General features: G+C 40.5%; 1 pseudogene; it reads left to right on the plus strand.

Moving 5' to 3' along the window:
- Window positions 1-121: 121 nt before the first annotated feature.
- Window positions 122-17469, plus strand: LOC110797079 (cysteine-rich receptor-like protein kinase 10; annotated as a pseudogene).
- Window positions 17470-22014: the final 4545 nt, after the last annotated feature.

Here is a 22014-nt window from a genome sequence, read left to right on the forward strand (position 1 = left end):
TTTTCTTTGTAGGACCAAACCGACTGATTGAAAATTTTATATTATTGTACGTTACATGGAAGTTGGAACTTATATATCGATGTGAAGGTATTGCTTTAATTTGCTCGTATACTTTTGTTTAATGGCTAGAGAAATAGGATGTTTTTCTCTATTCTTCTCAACCTATTTGCCAATTATATTCTTGTTCATTTCCAAATTAGTAAACGCTCAGTGGGGAAGTTACTGCCCAAGTAACACCATGTTTGCAAACAATAGCCAATATCAAGCCAATCTCAAAACCGTCTTAAGTTATCTCTCCTCCAACGCTACCAACCCCAACGGCTACCATCAAGCGGTTTCTAACAACAACAACGACGACAACAACAACACGAATAGCGAGGCTGTCTATGGCCACTTCCTCTGCCAAGGGGATTTGAGCCCAACCTCATGCCATGACTGTGTTACCACGGCCACAACATGGGACCTCCCTAAGGCCCTGTTCGGCAAAATTAGCGGTAGCGGGTAGCGGTTAGCGGTTGAGTAGCGGGTAGCGGTTAAAGTAGCGAGTAGCGGTGAATAGTAGCGGGTAACGGTTAGCTGTCAAAGTAGCGGTAACTAATATGAGTGTTCGGTAAAAGTAGCGGTTGATATTATAAAAATAAAAATAAAAGCAAGAATATTATTTAAAACTTTATTATAAATTTGTCAAACGCTACCCGCTACTTTAAACGCTACTAATTTTAACGTTTGACAAAAGCTACCCAACCGCTACCTCAACCGCTAACCGCTACCTAAATCGCTATTTTACCAAACACTTACAAATTTTACAAGTAGCGTCTTGACTAGGTCAAAACGCTACCCGCTACCTCAAACGCTACCGCCGAACACGCCCTAAGAAAAACTGTCCTAATGGAAAAGTTGCAATGATAACGTACGACACGTGTATGGTTAGGTATTCAAACCAATCCTTTTTTGGTAAAATGGATGGGTGGCCAGGGTGGTCACTGTCGAATGATAATAATGTGACGGGAAACATGACCCGTTATAAGGAACTGGTGTATAACATGATGTACAATGTGATTGGCGAACAAGCTCCCATTGGCGTGCAGAAGAAATTCGCAATTGATTCTGCAAGTTATAATACGACCTCACATGACTCCCAAACCATATATGGGTTGGGGCAGTGTACACCGGATTTGACCCCAAGTGATTGTCATAGATGCTTGAAGAATGGTATTGCGCAGCTGGAGGTGGCTACAGGTTCGCGATATTGGCAGCCTAGTTGTGTTGTCCGCTATGAGATATATCCTATCTTTGATTTATCATTGCTCCATCCCGAACCTCGGCCTTTGCCAGCATCTCCACAACAGTCTCCCGCCAGTAATTCCATCTACTCTAGAGGTACGTTAAATGTAGTCCTGTAGTTGTTGAAACCTGTTGCAGATTAGTAAATTGAGTGTTACCTACATGTGAGTTGTCTCATAATTAGAATCGTTTTAAACATTTCGTTGGTCATGTTCTAATCTTGTACTAATCTTAATCTGGGCCCCTAATCAAAATCAAAATCCTGCGATTAAAAAACAGTAATTAATTGGCTGTAAGTAGAAAAATAGTAATTTAAATAAAATAAAAAAATGAAATTGCATCACTAATTACAACCAAAACGAAATTGCATCGGAAGTTAGACCTCCATTGATACTAATCGATCAAGTAATAGGTCTGGTCCAACCAAATAAAAAAGCTTTGCTTCGAAATTACAACAAAAAAATCCATACATCAATAATTCAATCTAAAAGGTAAAAATAAGAACACAAATTGTAAGAGCGCGTCATGTGTGACCAACCCTATCAACAACTTGATAGTGTGAAGAGCGTGCGCAATTCTTTCATGCACAACTACTATGAAGAAGGTTATTTACTAGTGTTACTTGACTTTCTATGCTGGTATTACTTATACATTGTATTCGTTGTTACTTTTCTTATTGTATTGCAATTTCTTGAATTTCATTTTAAATTTTTCTTGTATAAAAATATATGGCCTAAAAATTACGGAGTATAAAGTTACCTCCCCTAAAACTATAAAAGTAGTTCTTTGAAACTCTAAAACTATATAAGTAACTAAACTAAACCTATAAAAGTGCTCCTCTAAAACTATAAAAGTACCTTACTTGAAACTATAAAAGTGTATAAATATCTTGACTAAAAATATAAAAGTATTTAGCTTAAAACTATAAAAGTAACTGACTTATACCTATAAAAGTAACTTCCCTAAAGAAAAACTGCAAATAACCTCAGTTAATAATGGATTTTGAACTCGCTGAGCATATTTATAAGTGTTAACATGCCACACCATCAAGTTCCATCAAGTTGATGGTGTGACTGTAACATATAAGACTTTAGGAAATTGTAATCTCATGAATACAAAATTACCTCAGCAAGTTTTTTAATTGATTGTTCTTCAACACATCCCAAATTACACTCCTTCCCAATTCCCAGAAAATAGAGCATTACAAATGATCGATTGAAAATTGGGAATTGCAATATTGAACTGAAGAGAGAAATTAAGTACAAATTTTTCTTTTAAGTAAACAAAAAAAATTGTGTGCCCCCGATCTAAGGTATTTTACTGTATATCCAATCTAACGCAAAAAAAGTGAAAAATAGAACTCATTCAAGGTAAAAAGTGACCCAGACAAAAGATAAAAGTGAACCCGATCAAAAATATAAGTGACCTTATTCGAGGACCAAAATTACCTTACTCAAGGATAAATGTGATCCTAACCAATGAAAACTGTACACCCTAACAATAAACAATGAAGTAATGTTGATCAAGATTGATATGTTTGTTACAAGTTATAACTATGACCAATATAACACCAACAATAAGAAAATACCAATACACAAGTGTACTATAGGTAGTAAGCTTTGTGGGGCTTGAACCCACGCCATGTACAATGTTGTACATTGCTCTACTATTTGAGCTAATAGCCTTGAAAATAAGGTAACACATAACTACATAAAACTAATAACATCAATAAGGGTAACCAAAAGCATATAACATGTAGTGGAAGAGCCATGATTTTATTTCCCGGAGTGACGGCAGTGGCGTATCCAAAATTTATAGAGTTTCGTGTCTTGTGATCTTCCACAACAGACAATATATACTAAAAAAATAATGTACCGTTCTAAAATTAATAAATATTCATATTACAATCAAATACCTACAAAATTTACAACTAATTATTCTCTACAGGTTTCGTATCCGAGGTGAAAAGAATAACTTTATTTAAGCGGGTATTTAAATAACTGATCTCTTTGATTTTAATTGAATTTGGATACTGTTACTCAAAACTCTAAGAGACGTTTGTGCCTAAAGACGGGTCCCTTAGGCTTATCTCCATAGTTATAAGCGACATTTTATGTGCGGAGCTGGTTTTTTAGTCACCTAAAAGATCAATTTTAGATTATAACATGTCTCTTAGCTCACAGCTATTTTTTTAATCAATTTTTCTTTGGGGGGACGGTGTACCCCTTTGCACCCATGTGACTCCGCTATTGAAAACATGTACGGATAACTTTCCTTTCTGAGGCCGCTATACAGTAAATTATCACAGATTAGCCTTTCTGAAAATTTTTTATTAAGTAAATATATATTAATATTTCTCATTTAACCCAAAATGTTTGTATGAAGGGAAAACAGTCTCGACAAAGGTGATTATTGCTATCGTGACCCCCTCATTGGTCGTCTTAGTGGTTTTACTTCTAGTAAGCATTATTTGCACCAAATACAAGAAAAATAAGGAGTATGCCATTGCTGGTGAGATGAATATAGTCCCCCATTCACTCCATTACCTGTGGTTATAATGAAAAATAAACATCATCCTTTTTTTTTATGGCTAAGTAATCGTTTGTTGAATTATTAAGGTGAAGATGTTACAATCGCCGAGTCCTTGCGTTATGACCTAGCTACGCTTCAGTCCGCAACGACTAACTTTTCAAATGATAATAAGCTAGGACACTACAAGAAAGCGCTTGATTACCGACTACATTTACCGACCGTCAGAAAAATAGTTGGTAAAACTAAATTTACCGACCAATATTAAAGCAGTCGGTATTTTACCGACCAATATAAAAGCGGTCGCTATTATTTAAATTTACCAACCGCTTCTAAAACAGTCGATAAATTACCGACTGCTTTTCCATGTTTTCCGACTAAATAATAGACCTTAAACATCAGATTATTTCCAAATTAAATTTAAAACTTTACCAACCGCTTATTCCATTTTAGCGGTCGTTAATTATTTCAAAAAAGAAAATGTAGGTGGGAATTGGGTTTAGGACCAACTTCCTTCCTGAATGTACATTCCAACAAAAAAAAAAGAACAGAGCAGGGGGTTTAGTCGACCAAATAAATTGGGCGAATTGAAGGCAACAACCCTCTCCCCCAGCGCCGCCAGCCCCACCCTCAGCTCCGCCAGCCCCACCCTCGCTGTTATTCCTCCTTGCGAATCGTCGAGACGCTCATGAATTAACCAGGTAATCTTTGTTCATTTTGCTTTATTGATTGTGGTTCAATTTTTTCAAACCCTAAAATTTGGATTGTTCAATTTTTTCAAACCCTAACCGCCAGCCCCACCCCAGCGCCGTCTGCTCTACCATTTCCGCGTGGCTCTGTCACCCAACCAAGGTAACCTTGTTCCTTTTACTTTTAGAATTTGGTTTTTTGTAGATTTGTAGATTTGTGGCTTTAGTTTTTTTTGCATAATTTGATTAATTGTAGAAAGGCAGAAAATAATGAAGCCACACACATTTTATTTTTATTTTTATTTTGATTTTTATTTTGGTGTGGTTGTTAGTGCGTTTTGCGGTAGCATGGCAGATACACAATAACAATGTTGGAATAATGAAGCCAAAAACCCACTCAACCTGCTCGTACATGACATTTTAGGCAAAATATGACCTATAACGACCAAATTAGGAGAATACATAATACTGGAATTCTCACAGTGGATTTATACTGCTGACTTCGTGTTTGGAATGAGTGTTTTAGCCACTAAGCTATTTCTTTGTAGTCTTTTCTACAATGTGAAATATTGTTGCATATATTTTTATATGTTGATGCCTGGGTGCAATAATTTGAATTACTCTAGATATAGTTTCTTCTCTGCTTTGACCAATAACTCACCACTTCTGCTAAAAAGCTTTGTAGAATGATGCCTAGATCAGTTCAATGACAGACTGTTTTTTACAAGGTGTTATGTGCTACTAAAACTGTCGTATTGCTGGGTTTAAAAAGAAAACTGTTGTATTGCTCTGCACCATCTTTTAGACTCTCAGTTCTACTCTTGTCATGACCAATTATTTACAAATGTTATCAACTAATATTGCTGATTCTAGCAAGTTAGTTACTGTGATGCTTGGCACTTTGGCAGTCCTGGAAGTGTTTAGTGAAATTTCTATTGCTTTTGATATGATTGTTTCCGGCTTGAATAATTTCTGATATCCCTCTTCAGGATGAAGTATCTGGTGATGATCTTTGGACCAAGATTTTGTTTAGGCTGAACTAAAATTTTGGTCTTTTGAGAGTTGTGAAGGGGCAAGGTGTCATATGCTCTCTGGAGGCATATAATTAGAGTTATTTTACTTCAGTTTTTTGGGGGGGTTTGTTATTGGCAAATAAGATACTCTTTGGTTTATGGACAATCTATTTCTGAGTAAATGTTAATGAATTGAAATAACTAAATCAGAAGTTCAGAACACTGAGGAATAAAGAGAAAATGCTGAACACAAAGAAGATAGGTTTTTGATAGATTTTGAAGGATGATTACATAACCCTAAGATTTTTAGAGGCTTAGATCTCTCCCAAGAAAAGAAATAAGACAACTAACACTTTCTCATTGCCTCTCTCTCAACTGTTCCCCCTTTAATTACATTCTGCTCTCTGGCTAACAAACTCTGCCACATCAGCCATTCTCTTAACCCCTGCAGCACGTCTAGAATATGTAAGCAGGATGAGTCATCACAGTTGAGAGAAACTAACATTTGAATATGTCTTAGCAAGTCAAAATAAAGCTTATGAAACATGTTCAAGGTTTAAAATCTGCCCCTATGTGATTTAGTTCAAAAATGGGAGCGAAAATTCCTTATTTGGTCGATATATGACCTATATCGACCAAATATGACTTAAATGTGCTTAAATTGATTAGAATCAGTTTTAGAAACCTTGAATGTGCCACATAAAACATGTAAACGGTTTGGAATGACAAGTTTGGTTCCTTAGCTCAAAGTTGGGCGAGAAAATGACATTTTAGGCAAAATATGACCTATAACGACCAAATAAGTCTTAGATGTGGGTAAATACATTTGAATGTGTCTTAACAAGTCAAAATAAAGCTTATAAAACATTGTTTAAGTTTAAATTCTGCCCTTAGTTCCTTTAGTTGAAAAATGGGAGCGAAAATGTCTTATTTAGCCTATATATGACCTATATCATCCAAATATGACTTAAATGTGCTTAAATTTATTAGAATCAGTTTTAGAAACCTTGAATGTGCCACATAAAACATGTAAACGGTTTAAAATGACATTTTAGGCAAAATATGACTTATAACGACCAAATAAGACTTAAATGTGAGTAAATACTTTTGAATGTGTCTTAACAAGTTCAAACTAAGCTTATATAACATGTTTTAATTTAAAATCAGCCCTTAGTTCCTTTAGTTGAAAAATGGGACCGAAAACGCCTTATTTAGCCTATATATGTTTTAAGTTTAAATGTGCTCAATTTTTTTGTCCCTTAACAAAAGTACAAGAGCTCAATTGTTTTGTCCCTTAACAAAAGTTCCTTATTTGTTATGCAAGTTGGTTTAATATATTTGTTATGCATGGTGATAATCATTTCAATTCTTGTAGGAAAACTATGAAAAAAATGTTGCTGAATGCGTTGAAAAAGGCATTGCTAAAGATCCCAACCAAATCTACTTTGAGATACTAAAGGCTATGCAGGACGATCTTCCATTGAGCTTGAAACAACAAAAACTCAGATGCTAAAGGCTATGGAGGGCGATCTACTTTTGAGGCAAAGTGAGAGAGAAGAAAGAGAAGCAGAGCGACTAGAGCATCAAAGGGAGATGGAAAGGGAGAGACAAGAGAGAGAAGAATATGCTGCCAAGATGAAAAGGCAATGGTTTTCCTTTCTCGCAGTCGCAGGACCCTCGAGATCCAACCGGAGGCGGGACACCTTTGTGTTAGGTAGTTAGTATTCTTGTATTAGTTTGAACTAGTTACAACTTTTCGTATTAACATGTTTGAACAACATTATGTGTATTATGAATCTTTGTTGTATGACTTTGAACATGTTTAATATTATAACATCGAGCAGGTTTCATACGATTTTACAGAATTTATATAAATTCGTATTTATACAGGCATATATAATATTTACAGGTACATATATAATATTTATACAGGCATATAATACAGGTATATATGCGATTTTACAAAATTGGCTGCAAATGATATTTGCATAATTACCGACCGCAAAGGCAGTCACAAATTTAGTGACCGCCACAAAAGCAGTCACTAATTTAGTGACCGCCACCAAGGCAGTCACTAAATTAGTGACCGCCAACAAAGCAGTCACTAAATTAGTGACCGCTAAAGCGGTCGCTAATTTAGTGACCGTCAAGGCGGTCGCTAATTTAGCGACTGCCTTAGCGGTCACTAATTTAGTGACTGCTTAGGTGGCGGTCGCTAATCCTGTCGGTAAATTTTAGCGACCGCCTTTCAGTTGGAGTTTCCTAAATTACTGTCCAGGTGAAAACTGACCGCCTTTTTGCGACCGCTGGCGGTCGCAAAATCTTTTACCAACCGTTTTTCGCGTTTTACCAACCAATTTTGGCGGTTGGTAATTAATCAATTTCTTGTAGTGGGACAAGGTGGATTTGGCGTTGTTTATAAGGTAATACTACTACAAAAAAATAATTTTATAGAGATGATGAGTTTTGTCTTTGAATATTTCAAATTTGTCTCAAAATGATAATTAGAGACGGATTTAAGAAATAAAGAGGCGTCTCAAGATTTTTGAGACGGACAAATCCAGAGTTGAAAATTTTGAAACTGCACATACAATTCCATCTCAATATTAATTTAGAGACGTACATAATTTTAATTATCCTTCTCAAAAGCAGTCTCTAATAATGCGTAATTTTGTAGTGTACAAAGGAAAATATAGCTGTTTCTGCGAAGAAAAAATGCTTAAATGTAAAAATAGGGGAAGCCTCGTCAACTAGGCTGTTGTCTTCCTCCGATCGGTCGTGGTTTGTCCTACAAAAACGGTAAACGTAAACTGGCTCGGGGGGGTTCCCGAGAAAACCCTCTCCGACGCTCAAGTCAGTCCTTGTAGAGAGAGAAAGTAGTGAGAGAGTCAGTCTGAGAATAATTGCATACCTGAGTAATGATTAGGTGAAATGTATTTATAGTAATGCAGGATGGCATTATTAGTAAATATAGGCAAGTGTAGGGGTATGGACTCTTGGGCTTGTAGGAGGCTGAGATATGGGCCCCTAACTTCTGGTTTGAGCCCATTAGGAGGTTTGTGTTTGAGGGTATTTTCAGTATTTTCCTTTAGGAAGGTATTTTGGTAATTTATGTAAAAAGGTGGGTCCCACAGGGGGCCCGAACATTAGCCCCACGCCAAATTTGCGAGTTTGGCTAAGGACTCGGGAGTTTGGCGGAATATCCAAGCTCTAAACCTCTTTGTTGTTTTGAGCGAACGGCGATGCTTGGCTTTTAAGGAACTGTCGCTGGGACGGGCATTATGCGCCATGGCTTGGCTATTTGTTGTCGTGATGTGCCAAGCCCCAATTGTGGGCGTGGCTCATGTGGCTGGGCTTAAAGACAAATCGTTGCTTGATAGGCCCAAGTTGGGCGTTTGCTTTGTTTGGGTGCAGGGGGGTGCAGAGTGCATTAGGTGGGATGGTGCCAAGTCGGCAATGTTGGGCGAGGCTTGTGGCTGGACGATAGATACGTGCAACCTGGCGGCTAGTGCTTGCAGAATGAGCTGGGCAAGGTCCATGCTAGGCGGACAAGGTTGGGGTAGGATTGGCTGTTGTTGTCGTGACGTGCCAAGCCCCACCACTTGGCGTGGCTGACGTGATCGGCCAAGCCTGGGCAGTTATCTTGCACGCGGGGGGCTGAGTGATTTTGATGCTCCCTTGCGTGGCTTCTCTTTTTCGTGTTGGCTATGCGGGGCGAGGGTCGTGCCCTCTCTTGCTTGCATCTTGGCGCACAAGGTGTGCGAGGAGTCTCGTTACATAATGTGGGAGACGTTTGAGCGATCGGAGCCTCGATTGAGCCGAAGTTTCATCACTCGGGTACAAGGCTGGGCTTGGCGGTTGTTTTCCGCGGTTTCAAGATTTTATAGATTTTTGCTAAGTCTTGTTGGGCATTTGATGTGTTATGCCTCATGTTTCCGCGTATGTCGCGCGTAGGAGGTGCCACGGGGGAGGGACCCTCGGTCGGGTTAGGCGGTTGCTGCTACGCGAGATGCGCACTTGAGTGGGCAGCCGAGGCTTGGCTGTTGTTTTCAGCGTGATGCGCGCCTACATGAGCACGCCAAAGGTATTGGCTGTTCGTTGTTCGGTCGAGGGCGGGCGGTGGTGCCGCGGCTGTTCCTTTCTCGGCGTGGCTGCTCCTTTTTATTTTTATTTTTTTTTTCCGAAGCCGGCCGTGGCTGTTCCTTTCTCGGCGTGGCTGCTGCTTTTTTTTTTTTTTTTTTTTTTTTTTTTTTTCGAAGCCGGGCGGAGGGAAGGCATGCCGGGCGTGGCTGCTCCTTCCTCGGCGTGGCTGCTCCTTTTTTTTTTTTTTTTTTTTTTTCGAAGTCGGGCGTGGCTGCTCCTTCCCGGCCGAGCCCGTAAGGGGGAAGGCGCACAAGGGTAGGCTTGGCTTTTGTTTTCGCCCCAAGGGCGTGGGCACAAGGCTCGGCTTGACTTTTGTTTTCCGCCCCAAGGGCGCGGGCACAAGGCTAGGCTTGGCTTTTGTTTTCCGCCCCAAGGGTGCCAGCACAAGGCTCGACTTGGCTTTTGTTTTCCGCCCCAAGGGCGCGGGCACAAAGCTGGGCTTGGCTTTTGTTTTCCGCCCCAAGGGCGCGGGCACAAGGATGGGCTTGGCTTTTAGGATGGTGGCTGATGCTTTCTCTTGGCGTGGCTGCTGTTTTGTCGCCCGATGTCGGGTGCGGTGCGTGAGAGAGAGTCGCACATGATGGTGCGATGAATTCTACTCGCCGCACATGACGGTGTCGTGGCTCTTACTCGTCGCACATGATGGTGCCATGACTTCTACTTTCCGCTCATGATTGTGCCATGGCTTCTACTTGCCACACGTGATGGTGCCATGGCTTCTACTTTTCGCACATGATTGTTCCATGGCTTCTACTTGCCACACATGATGGTGCCATGGCTTCTACTTACGGTGCCATGGCTTCTACTTGCCGCGCATGATGGTGTCGTGGCTTTTACTCGCCGCACATGATTGTGCCATGGCTTCTACTTGTCATACACATGATGGTGCCATGGCTTCTACTTATGGTGTCGTGGCTTCTACTTTCCGCACATGACTTAGATAAATTTTGATAAGTATGGGAATGGGCTGTTGTTCTCCAAAGGAGCTAATGAGCCCCATGCTTGGACGAACGACGATGCGCTATTCTTGAAAATGACTTAGATTATTTTGCTAAGTATGGGAATGGGCTGTTGTTCTCCAAAGGAGCTAATGAGCCCCATGCTTGGGCGAACGATGATGCACCATTATTGAAAGTGACTTAGATATTTTGCTAAGTATGGGAATGGGTTGTTGTTCTCCAAAGGAGCTAATGAGCTCCATGCTTGGGCGAACAATGATGCCCCATTCTTGAAAATGACTTAGATTATTTTGCTAAGTATGTGAATGGGTTGTTGTTCTCCAAAGGAGCTAATGAGCCCCATACTTGGGCGAACGATGATGCACCATTCTTGAAAATGACTTAGATATTTTTGCTAAGTATGGGAATGGGTTGTTGTTCTCCAAAGGGACTAATGAGCCCCATGCTTGGGCGAACGATGAAACACCATTCTAGAAAATGACTTAGATTATTTCACTAAGTATGAGTTCATGTGCTTGAACTTGGCTTGTCTTTTCCTTTTGACGTGTGTTGCGCTTGCATGGCCAATGTTTGCCTTCTACTTGCAACATTCTAGGAACGAAATTTGCTAAGTAATATTACTGGTCGAGCTCTTTACTATTGCCTTGAAGATATAAAGCTTTGTTTACAATGATGGGATGTTATTTAGCCTATGGCGGGCTTACATGTATCTTACCCCCACTTTCATCATTGAAAACTATGGATGTGAGCTATAAAACTAAGTACTTTTGAGGAAGGGAGAAATTCTTAGGAGATTGAACATAAAACCTTTTAAGGTTGTTGGCGTTCCATGGGCGAGGGAGGGGCTTCTGGCTTGGCTTTCTTGGCCAGTGGATGGGGGGTACTTGTCCCTCTCTTGAGGCTGTTAACGTAGCATCGCCTTCCCACTTGTTGATCCCCAAAGATTTTTCCCACGGAGCCATCTTCCAACTCAAACTGCATGAGAAGTTGGTACACAGAGATTGCGGCTTTTATTTTGCTTAGTAGAGGTCGGCCTAAGATGATGTTGTATGGTAGGGAGATGTCCACGACAAGAAAGTCTACCAACAACCGTCTTCCCTTGTTTTTAGGACCCAACCTGACAGGTAGCTTGATGGTGCCTTGAGGATGGACGGCTTGACCTCCAAATCCAGTGAGTGGCTGGGAGATGGTTTTCAGATCATCTTTGGAATACTTGAGCCCTTCTAGACACTTTAGAATAATGATGTCGGCGGATGATCCACTATCCACTAACACTCGCCCTACCGTTGAGTTAGCGACTTTCATCTCGATGACCAGCGGATTGTCATGGGACTCTTGAATTGGATGGCTAGTGTTCCCACCAAATGTCATCACCGGGGCTATTTGAGAAGCCGATGCCACTTTTAGGACTTGATGTTCCAGTGCCCATAAGCTATCCTTCGCCTTGCCCACAGACCCTCCTGTTGCCAAGCCTCCGGCTATCACTCCAATGTAGTCTCCCGTATCATCACTAAGGGACTCCTTTTCTTTGGCTTTTGCTTTTGGGGGAGGATTCTTCCTTAAGTAATTATTCAGCTTGCCCTTGTCAGCCAAGTGATCCAGTGCTTTTTTCAGCTCCTTACAGTTCTTTGTGGTGTGCCCGCACTCGTGGTGAAACTCACACCAAAGTGACTTGTCTCGCTTTGCTTCGGGCGTACGGATTGCAGGTGGCTTAGGGAGGATGTCTTTTCCTTTGGGATCAAGGTAAATCTCCCGCCTATTGCGGTTGTACCTCGGATCCTCACCATGGTCATCAACCATAACCGACTTTTTGAGGGAGGGCTGAGTTTGGTCGTGGGTGCCGCTAGGTCTTGGCTTTTGTTTTTGCCTTGTTCCACTCTCACCACCCCAATTGATCTTACAAATATCTGTGGCTTGAATGTGCATTTGGGCCTTCTCCATTGCTTCCTCGAGGTTGGACACCCCGGACTTGACCAATTCAAACTTGAAGTCATCTGGCTGAAGACCTGCCAAGAGGGCTGCGAACTTGGTTTCGTCCTTGAGATTGTGTATCTTTAGGACTTCTTCATTGAATCTCTTAATATAATTGCGAAGGGTCTCCGTCTCTCCCTGTCTGACTGCCATTAAGTTGACACTTGTCCTTTGGTGCCTCCGACCCGCCGCGAATTGGCTGATGAAAACCTTTTCAAGCTCACTGTAGTTCTTGATGCTTCCCTTTGGTACGTGCTTGTTGAACCATATAAGGGCAAGACCCTTCAAGGTGGTTGGAAAATATCTGCACCAAGTAGCTCCGCATCCAGTCTGAACGTTCATTTGAGCCGCATAGGCGGCCATGTGTTCTTCTGGATCCGTAGTTCCATCGAAAGGCTCGATGGTAGGGACCTTCACTTTGTCTCGGCGGGGGGTGTTCATTATTTCTTGGGAGAAGGGAGTGAGAGCCTCTTGCAATGACGAGGTATGTCTGTGCCTATCAGTTCTTGGTGGAGGGGAGTCTCATCTTCCTCTTGAGGAGGTATGCCTACCTCTACTCTCTGGGAGAGGTGAGTATGTTCGCTCACGGCGTGGAGGGATCCTTCCTATTCTTGAGGGTGAGCGATGCCTTGGGCGATGAGAAGATGAATGAGCCCCTGGCTGTTGATCGAGGGGTGAAACCCTTGTCCTGGAGGAACGGCCTCTAGCCCGGCTAGAGGGTGAGTGACATCTCTTTATAGGAGAAGGTGAGTGCCTCCTGAGAGATGTCCTTCGAGAGCTGACCTCGATCGGTCTGACTTGTCTTGAAGGAGTGGGGTGGTCTCGTGCGGAGGTCGTAGTCTTAGCACTAGAGGGGGATAGACCTCGGGTGATCCTATCATTCCTGATGGCTTCTCTGGCTTGTTTGAGGCGCCTTCTGTGCAAGAGGTCTCGAGCATCAAGGTCTCCTCTGTGCAGTTGTCGATCTTCAATTACCCGGCGTGCATCTTGGCTGGCCCTTGATTGGCGAGGGCGAGGCTGTGCCCCACCCCTGTCACCTAGCTTGTCCTTCATACTTCGGGGCTGTGCCCTGTGGATGGTATGCGATGTTGTGCTCACCTTTGAGCTGGTAGGGTGGTTTGGATGTTTCCTTGAAGGTCCTTCTCCCATTCCTTGGAGGTTGTGGATAGCCACATTGACTTGTGCAGCCAAATACTCTAGATCCTTTCGGGTGACCAAGTTCTCAGGGTGACCCTCGACATGGGGCTGTTGATTCTCATGGTCCTGATCACCATCGTGATCATCTCCGTTCCTCGAAGTAGGCATCAACACGTAATTGGGATGGGACTCTGATCGATGAGAGGAGGAGTGTTGCCTGGTTCGTCGAGTGTTAACCATGGCTTGTAGTTGACTTCCCCACAGACGGCGCCAACTGTTTCTGCGAAGAAAATGCTTAAGTGTAAAAATAGGGGAAGCCTCGTCAACCAGGCTGTTGTCTTCCTCCGATCGGTCGTGGTTTGTCCTACAAAAACGGTAAACGTAAACTGGCTCGGGGGGGTTCCCGAGAAAACCCTCTCCGACGCTCAAGTCAGTCCTTGTAGAGAGAGAAAGTAGTGAGAGAGTCAGTCTGAGAATAATTGCATACCTGAGTAATAATTAGGTGAAATGTATTTATAGTAATGCAGGATGGCATTATTAGTAAATATAGGCAAGTGTAGGGGTATGGACTCTTGGGCTTGTAGGAGGCTGAGATATGGGCCCCTAACTTCTGGTTTGAGCCCATTAGGAGGTTTGTGTTTGAGGGTATTTTCAGTATTTTCCTTTAGGAAGGTATTTTGGTAATTTATGTAAAAAGGTGGGTCCCACAGGGGGCCCGAACAATAGCATATCACACACACATTACAAAAAATTAACGACGGGAAATCTCGTCGCTAAAGCCCAATAATCGTTGATTACTGATGGGATTTCCTGTCGTGAATCCGTCATAAAAGGGGTCGTCGTTAATGGAAAATTCCGTCGTTAACACGTCATAAAAGTCATTTGCGACAATGATTCCCTTCTTTGTTTGGTTGTTAGCCCCGTCGCAAAAGGCTTTTGCGACTAGATTATTGACCCGTCGTAATTAGATTTTCGTTAAAGATACAAATTTTTATAGTTACGGGATGTTCGAAAATCTCATTTTTCTATAAAAAGTTATGGTATCGTATTTGAATGAAAATGATTTCATGCCATGAATTTAAATCATGGAATAGACAAAAAGAAAAAATTGTCACTACCCGTTCTCTTTTGGCTGCAACATTTTGATTTATAAAAACTGTCAAGTCATAGATTTTCTAACATGAAAACATATTTTAAGGTTATACGTAGAAATAACAATAACACAAAAAAAATCATAAGGTTATAATTGAAAAAGTGATAGTATTTTTGAGGTAATGATTAACAAAATGCCCTTATATTAATAATGATTCAAATTTCTACATCCTTTCCATAGGGTACACTATCAAATGGGCAACAGATAGCGGTAAAGAGGTTGTCTAAGACCTCCAAACAAGGATTACAAGAATTCACAAACGAGGTCTTAGTAGTAGCCAAGCTTCAACACAAGAATTTGGTTAGGCTATTGGGATTTTGTATTGAAGGGAAAGAAAAGTTGCTGGTTTATGAATATTTGCCCAATAAGAGTCTTGACTATTTTCTTTTTGGTATTACCAAGCATTTCATAGTTCATACACTTGTATATATACTCCCTCTGTCCCGTAATACTCGAAACGCTTTCCTTATATGGTCGTCCCGAATTACTTATACTGTTTTTATAAATGGAAACTTTTATTAATATTATATCAATTTCTTACTTACCCAAGAACCTACCTACATCCCTACTCCCTAAAAACAATATTAAAAATTTCCACTTTCCCCATCCCCACCCTCTTACCCTTTAAAAGTTTGACACCATTCCACTAGCTATATTAAAAAAATACTCCACTGCCAACCTAATTAAATAATAAGTCAATTACAATGCATTAAACTTTGTGCGAGTCAAACCGTTTCAAGTATTCCGAGACGAAGGGATATTTATATAAAACTTTCATTTACGTCATCGATTTCTTTGCCTTGTCTTGATTTTAGCATTTTAATACCTTATCGATGTGTAGATCTTGAAAATCAAAGGCTTCTAGACTGGCGTACGCGTTGTAAAATTATAAGAGACATAGCTCGGGGAATGCTTTATCTCCATCACGATTCCCAGCTAAGAATTATACATCGAGATCTTAAGGCAAGTAATGTCTTGTTGGATGTCAACATGATTGCCAAAGTTTCAGATTTTGGAATGGCAAGGATTTTTGGTGTAGATCAAACCCAAGACAACACAAATAGGGTTGTTGGTACATAGTAAGTATATTTCAACTCTAACAAAGTTTTTACTTACTATCTTCGTTTCATAATGATATTTACATTTTTCGTTTTAGTCCGTTTCGTAATATTTTTTATACTTTGCTTTATTTTATTTTTTGCCATGAAAATCTACTATTTTGCTCTCTTAAACCCACACCATTTACACTCACCCACATTTTTACCCATCAACCATACTTTATTCATATTTTTATTATATCCACCCACATTTTTCACACTAGCTATTTTCTTACTATGTCTTAATATTGTTGCAAATAATAACCGTAAAGATCATTTTAAAACGAAAGTAATCCAAGAAAAGTACTGTATATATATACTATTCACTGATTTCTAGCAGTACGTAAATTAAGTTGAATCTTTTTCTGAAAGATCGAATTCATATAATGTTGTCGTCCCTTTGTAGTGGCTATATGTCTCCAGAGTACGCAATGCACGGAATGATCTCGAACAAATCAGATGAATACAGCTTTGGCGTCTTGGTCTTAGAAATAGTTAGTGGCAAGAGAAACAGTTCGTTTTATTTATCAGGCGAAGCGCAAGACCTTCTAAGCTTTGTAAGTATATGTTTTTCATTTTTGAAAGAACAATAAGAAAGATTTCCTACAAGAATCTGTATCTTTAATCGGGTCAAAAATCCCGTCGTAAAAATCTTTTGTGATCGGGCTAACAATCAAACAACACTACAAAAACATTGTACCATTGACGACGGGAAATCCCGTCGCTAAAGGTCAATAATCGTTGATTTAATGATAGGATTTCATGTTGTGAACCCGTCATGAAAGGGGATCGTCGTTAATGGAAAATCTCGACTTTAACCCGTCATAAAAGATATTTGCGACGGTTATTCCTGTATTTGTTTGTTTGTTATCCCCGTCGCAAAATGCGTTTACGACGGGGTTTATGACCCGTCGTAATTAGGTTGTCGTTAAAAATACAAATTCTTGTGCAGAGACGGGAACAACCGTCGCAAATATCTTTTACAACGGTTGCGTTAACGACGAGATTTTCCATTAACGACGGCCACCTTTTATGACGGGTTCGCGACATGAAATTCTGTCGATAATCAACGAATATTGGCCTTTAGCGACAGGATTTTTCGTAGTTAATGGTACAATTTTTTGTAGTGTTATTTGACTCAATTTTATAACAAAATTTAAACTATATATGCAGGCATGGAAATAGTGGAGAAACGGGTTGTTCTCAGTTTTCATTGATCCAACCATAAGGGACTCGTGCTCAATGGTTGAAGCCATGAGATGCATACATCTCGGTTTGTTATGTGTTCAAGAATCTGCAAATGATAGACCAACTATGGCAACAGTAGTCCTCACACTAGACAGTTACTCGGTTACTCTTCCGGTGCCTGAAGCTCCGGGTTTCTTCATAAAGAGTAGAGTTTCAAATAAGGAGATTGGTTCTGATCAATCATCGGGAAAGTCAGCACTATGCTCGGCGAATGAAGTCTCCATCACTGAACTCGAACCTAGATAGAAATGGTCGTCAAGAATCATTGATTCGACGATGGCATGCATGACTTGTTCAACAGTTCTATTGAGGATAGTATACATGGTAGCAGGTGAAATTTGGTGTGCTCCCAAGCCAACTCAGCAGCCCCTAAATCAGAACATGTGATTCTGTACTATGTAGCCGTTTTACTTTGCCTTGCTGTCATCTGTTTTTTTGCTTAGCAGTGACTTTTTTTTCATTCTAAGTTGATTCTAGAATAGTGATAGGTGTTCTAGTTTCTATTGGTGGAAGAATACCTAGGGTTATCATATATATGCTGCTGTAATGCTCATTTGAGCCGTATGATGCAATGAATGAAAGGAAAGCTTGGAGCAAACTCTTTCAATATTAGCAAGCTGGAAATGTTAGCTTTGTCATCATGGTATCAGAGATTCAGGTTTGAGCTCACAACATTTCTGTTTCCATGATTTGCTTTCATTTATGTTCTTAGATAGTATTCTAAAATTGCTCCATGCTTAAAGCTTCGATTTTTCATATCTAAATAGTTTGAGATTACTTTTATATGCCTAGATCTAGGTCTAGAAATAATCAAAATATGACTACTATAGAAACCACCAGTCCTCTGTACCTTCATCCTTCTGATGGTAGCAACTCAGTTATAGTAGAAAAGCTTCAAGGTGTTTCTAACTATAGGTCATGGAAAAGATCTTTGGAAATCACTCTTGCTGCTAAAAGAAACTTAGGATTTTTAACTGGTGTAGTTAAAAGAGATCCTAGTGATGCAATCAAACAGGAACATTGGGATACATGTAACAGTATGGTTATATAATGGATTATTGGCAATGTGAATGAATCCATCAAAAAGTCTATTATGTTTGTAACAAATGCTGCTCAAATCTGGACCCAACTTGACCAGAGATACTCAGTGGAAAATGGTTCCAGAAAATACAGGCTAAACAAGCAAATTTATGACTCTAAGCAGCATGGTAAACCCGTTACAGACTACTACATAGATCTGAGAGGCTTGTGGGAAGAACTAGAGCCCCTACAAAATTATCCACCTATTACAACCATGATAGAAGAGATACATACCTTCATAAGAGCACTTAATCAACAGCAAGAAGAGCAGAGACTGTTTCAAATTTTGAATGGAGTTGATGAGACCTATGCAACATTGAGAAGCCAACTGCTTATGATGAGTCCACTACCCTCTGCTGACACTTCTTGCAGTACACTGCAACAAGAAGAATCTCAGAGAGAGATCTTGAAACCTGTAAAAGAAGAAGCTGAACCACTAGCCATGTACAGCAAAGCTAGTGAGGAGACTTGTACTGCATGTGGGAAGAATGGTCACTACAAAGAAAAATGATGGTCAGTTATGGGATTCCCAAGTTGGCACCCTAGAGGACAGAAAGATCAATATCAGAAAGGCAAATATAGAGACTTTGGGAACAATTCAAGAGGAGGAAGATGGAATAGAGGAAGAAATGGAAGGGGTGGTGGAAGAACTGCATCTAATGCTCAAGGGCATGAAAGTTCAAGCTCTAGTTCTCACACAACAACACTTTCACCACTCAACAACTTGCAGAATTGATGAAGTTGCTCCCAACTCCTTCTCAAACAAGCAATATTTCAAATTCAGAAGAAGATATGGACACAAATTATGCTGGTATGGTGAGTTGTCATTGTACAGATAGCATAAGAACATAATGGATCATTGACTTTGGAGCTTCAGATCACATTACAGGATCATTTGACATGATCAAAGATGCAGAGAAAAGCAGAAGTGAACAAAAGATCAACCTACCTACTGGTCACACCTCTGTAATTTCTCACTGTGGAAAGGTACAGCTGGCTAATGACATGTGCTTGAAGAATGTTCTGTATGTGCCAGAATTCAAGCACAACCTCCTGTTTGTTCAGAAGTTGGCAAAGGATGGACAGTGCAAGGTGAATTTTACTCAAGTTTCTGTCTTATTCAAGACATAAACACTGATGCAGTTAAGGGAATAGGGAAGTCTGAAAATGGATTGTATTATCTGATCAACAAACCTCTGAAACAAATACTGTCTGATCTCAAAGAAAATCTGACTCACAGGAAAACAACAAGCCAAGAAGATGGGAATGCAATGAATGCTGATGCAAACACACAGTTTGTACTACCCAACACTATACCTGATGCACCCCCTCTTAGTCCTACCACTGTGTGGCACCACTGAAGAAAATCAACAAAATAGGAGGGTTGAAAGGATTAAATGACAAGTGTACTGATGTGTGCCTTACATGTCCTATGGCGAAACTCAAAAAGCTACCATACAACATCATCAAGTCAAGGGCAAGTGACCTGTTTGGACTTGTACACATTGATATTTGGGGAGCATACAGAGTGAGATCAAGAGGAAACCACAGATATTTCTTGACAATGGTGGATGATCACTCAAGAGTCATTTGCGTCGGTACAATTGCCTCGCTCGTTCCAATGAGCGACGCAAACATACACATTTTAATTTGTAAATATGCTTTGCGTCGGTGATTTTTGTAATATGTGACGCAAATGGACCTATACAAAATAATTTAATGATTTGCGTCGGTGATTAGTAATGCAACGACACGGTTTACTCTTAAATTGCGTCACACGCTTATAATTCAACGATGCAAGTGACCCTTTTATTATTTTTTCATTTATTTTCTCGCATAGATCCAGGTCGAACAAACTTTTTGCCTCCTCTCCTCCTCTCCTTCTCTCTCCTCCTCCTTTCCAAATCTCCATTGCCGGAACTGTTAGGTTATGATACATATGACATTACATAAATCATGCGGAAACAACCATTAACCCAGGACAACATATTATTTACACATAATCATATAGCATAATTTAGATGCATACTCTTTGTTGCGTGCCCTCCCTAGCTGCGCCCGAACCGAACAAGAACAAGTCTTTTAGGACTCCAAGTGTCGTCCCTCCGTAGATAGTCCACAGCACGTCCGGATCCGCCTTAAGATTGACCAACTAGAATCGCCCTTAAGGTACTAGAAAATTTCGGCACTTTTGAGCAAGATGTGTGTTTTAATTTTCTCTCAAAAACTCACTTTTGAATACTTTGAAACTTGTGTATAAATTATGACCCCTAGGCCTTTATTTATAGAGTTATGGAAAAGGAATCGTAATCCTAGTAGGATACGAATTAATCGAAATTAGAATCCTACATGAATTCTATTTAATTAATTTATCCAATTAGGAATAGAAATTTAATCATACACTGACTCTTGTAGATTCAGGAATCACGCATGAGCACAAACTCACACACACACGGCAGCCACAAGGGCTGCCCATGCGCGTGCGAGCAGCAGCCCGCGCAGCACGGCCCACGCAGCCGTGGCCCTTGGCGCGCGCTGGGCCTGCCTTGCGGTAGGCCTAGGCGCTGCCTTGGCTGGGCTTGTGGCGCGCATGCTTGCTGGGCGATGGCCCCGGCTTCGTGCTGGGCCTTCGTCCGGCAAGCCTCGTCCGATGCTAATTCGTACGATACGCTTCCGATTAAATTTCCATTTCCGGAATCTATTTCCGATACGAACAATATTTAATATTTCCGTTTCCGGCAATATTTCCGATTCTGGTAATATTTCCATTTCCAATAATATTTTCCGATACGTACCATGTTTCCGTTTCCGGCAACATCTACGACTTGGATAATATTCATATTTCCGATACGATCCATATTTCCGTTTCCGGCAATATCATCGTTTCCGGAGTATTCATTTCTTGCCCGTGACGATCTTAGCTCCCACTGAAACCAAGATCCGTCGGTTCCGAATATTCATAGATGGAGTATTTAATGCCATTAAATACTTGATCCGTTTACGTACTATTTGTGTGACCCTACGGGTTCAGTCAAGAGTAAGCTGTGGATTAATATCATTAATTCCACTTGAACTGAAGCGGCCTCTAGCTAGGCATTCAGCTCACTTGATCTCACTGAATTATTAACTTGTTAATTAATACTGAACCGCATTTATTAGACTTAACATAGAATGCATACTTGGACCAAGGGCATTATTTCCTTCAGTCTCCCACTTGTCCTTAGGGACAAGTGTGCATTTCCTAATTCCTTTGTCGCTCGATGCTTGCTCTTGAACATAAGGTAAGAGTTGTCATCCTTATTATGTCCAGAGGTGTTCCTCGGTTTCAGAGTTCAACTGATCAAATAAACAGATAATCATAGCCTATGATTCATCCGAGCACGGCCATGCATTTCACAGTTTCTAGCTCTCCGAGTGGCCTTGTACAACTTTTAAGCATCTCATCCCGATTTATGGGAGGACAATCCCAATCTTGCGATCTTGAGATTAGACTTCGTTTGATAGGTGATTACCTGAGCGTTGCCTTTATAGCCTCCTTTTACGGTGCGACGGTTGGTCAACGTCAAAGCAACCAGTTCTCAAACAAGTAATCTCAAATCACTCAGGTATTGAGGATTTAGTGTCTAATAATTTAATGAAATTTACTTATGACAGACTTTCATCTCTTACAGTAAAGTTTCATAGGTCTTGTCCGATACTAGTCTTCCCAAA

This window comes from Spinacia oleracea, chromosome 6, assembly GCF_020520425.1.
Source record: "Spinacia oleracea cultivar Varoflay chromosome 6, BTI_SOV_V1, whole genome shotgun sequence".
NCBI lineage: Eukaryota > Viridiplantae > Streptophyta > Magnoliopsida > Caryophyllales > Amaranthaceae > Spinacia > Spinacia oleracea.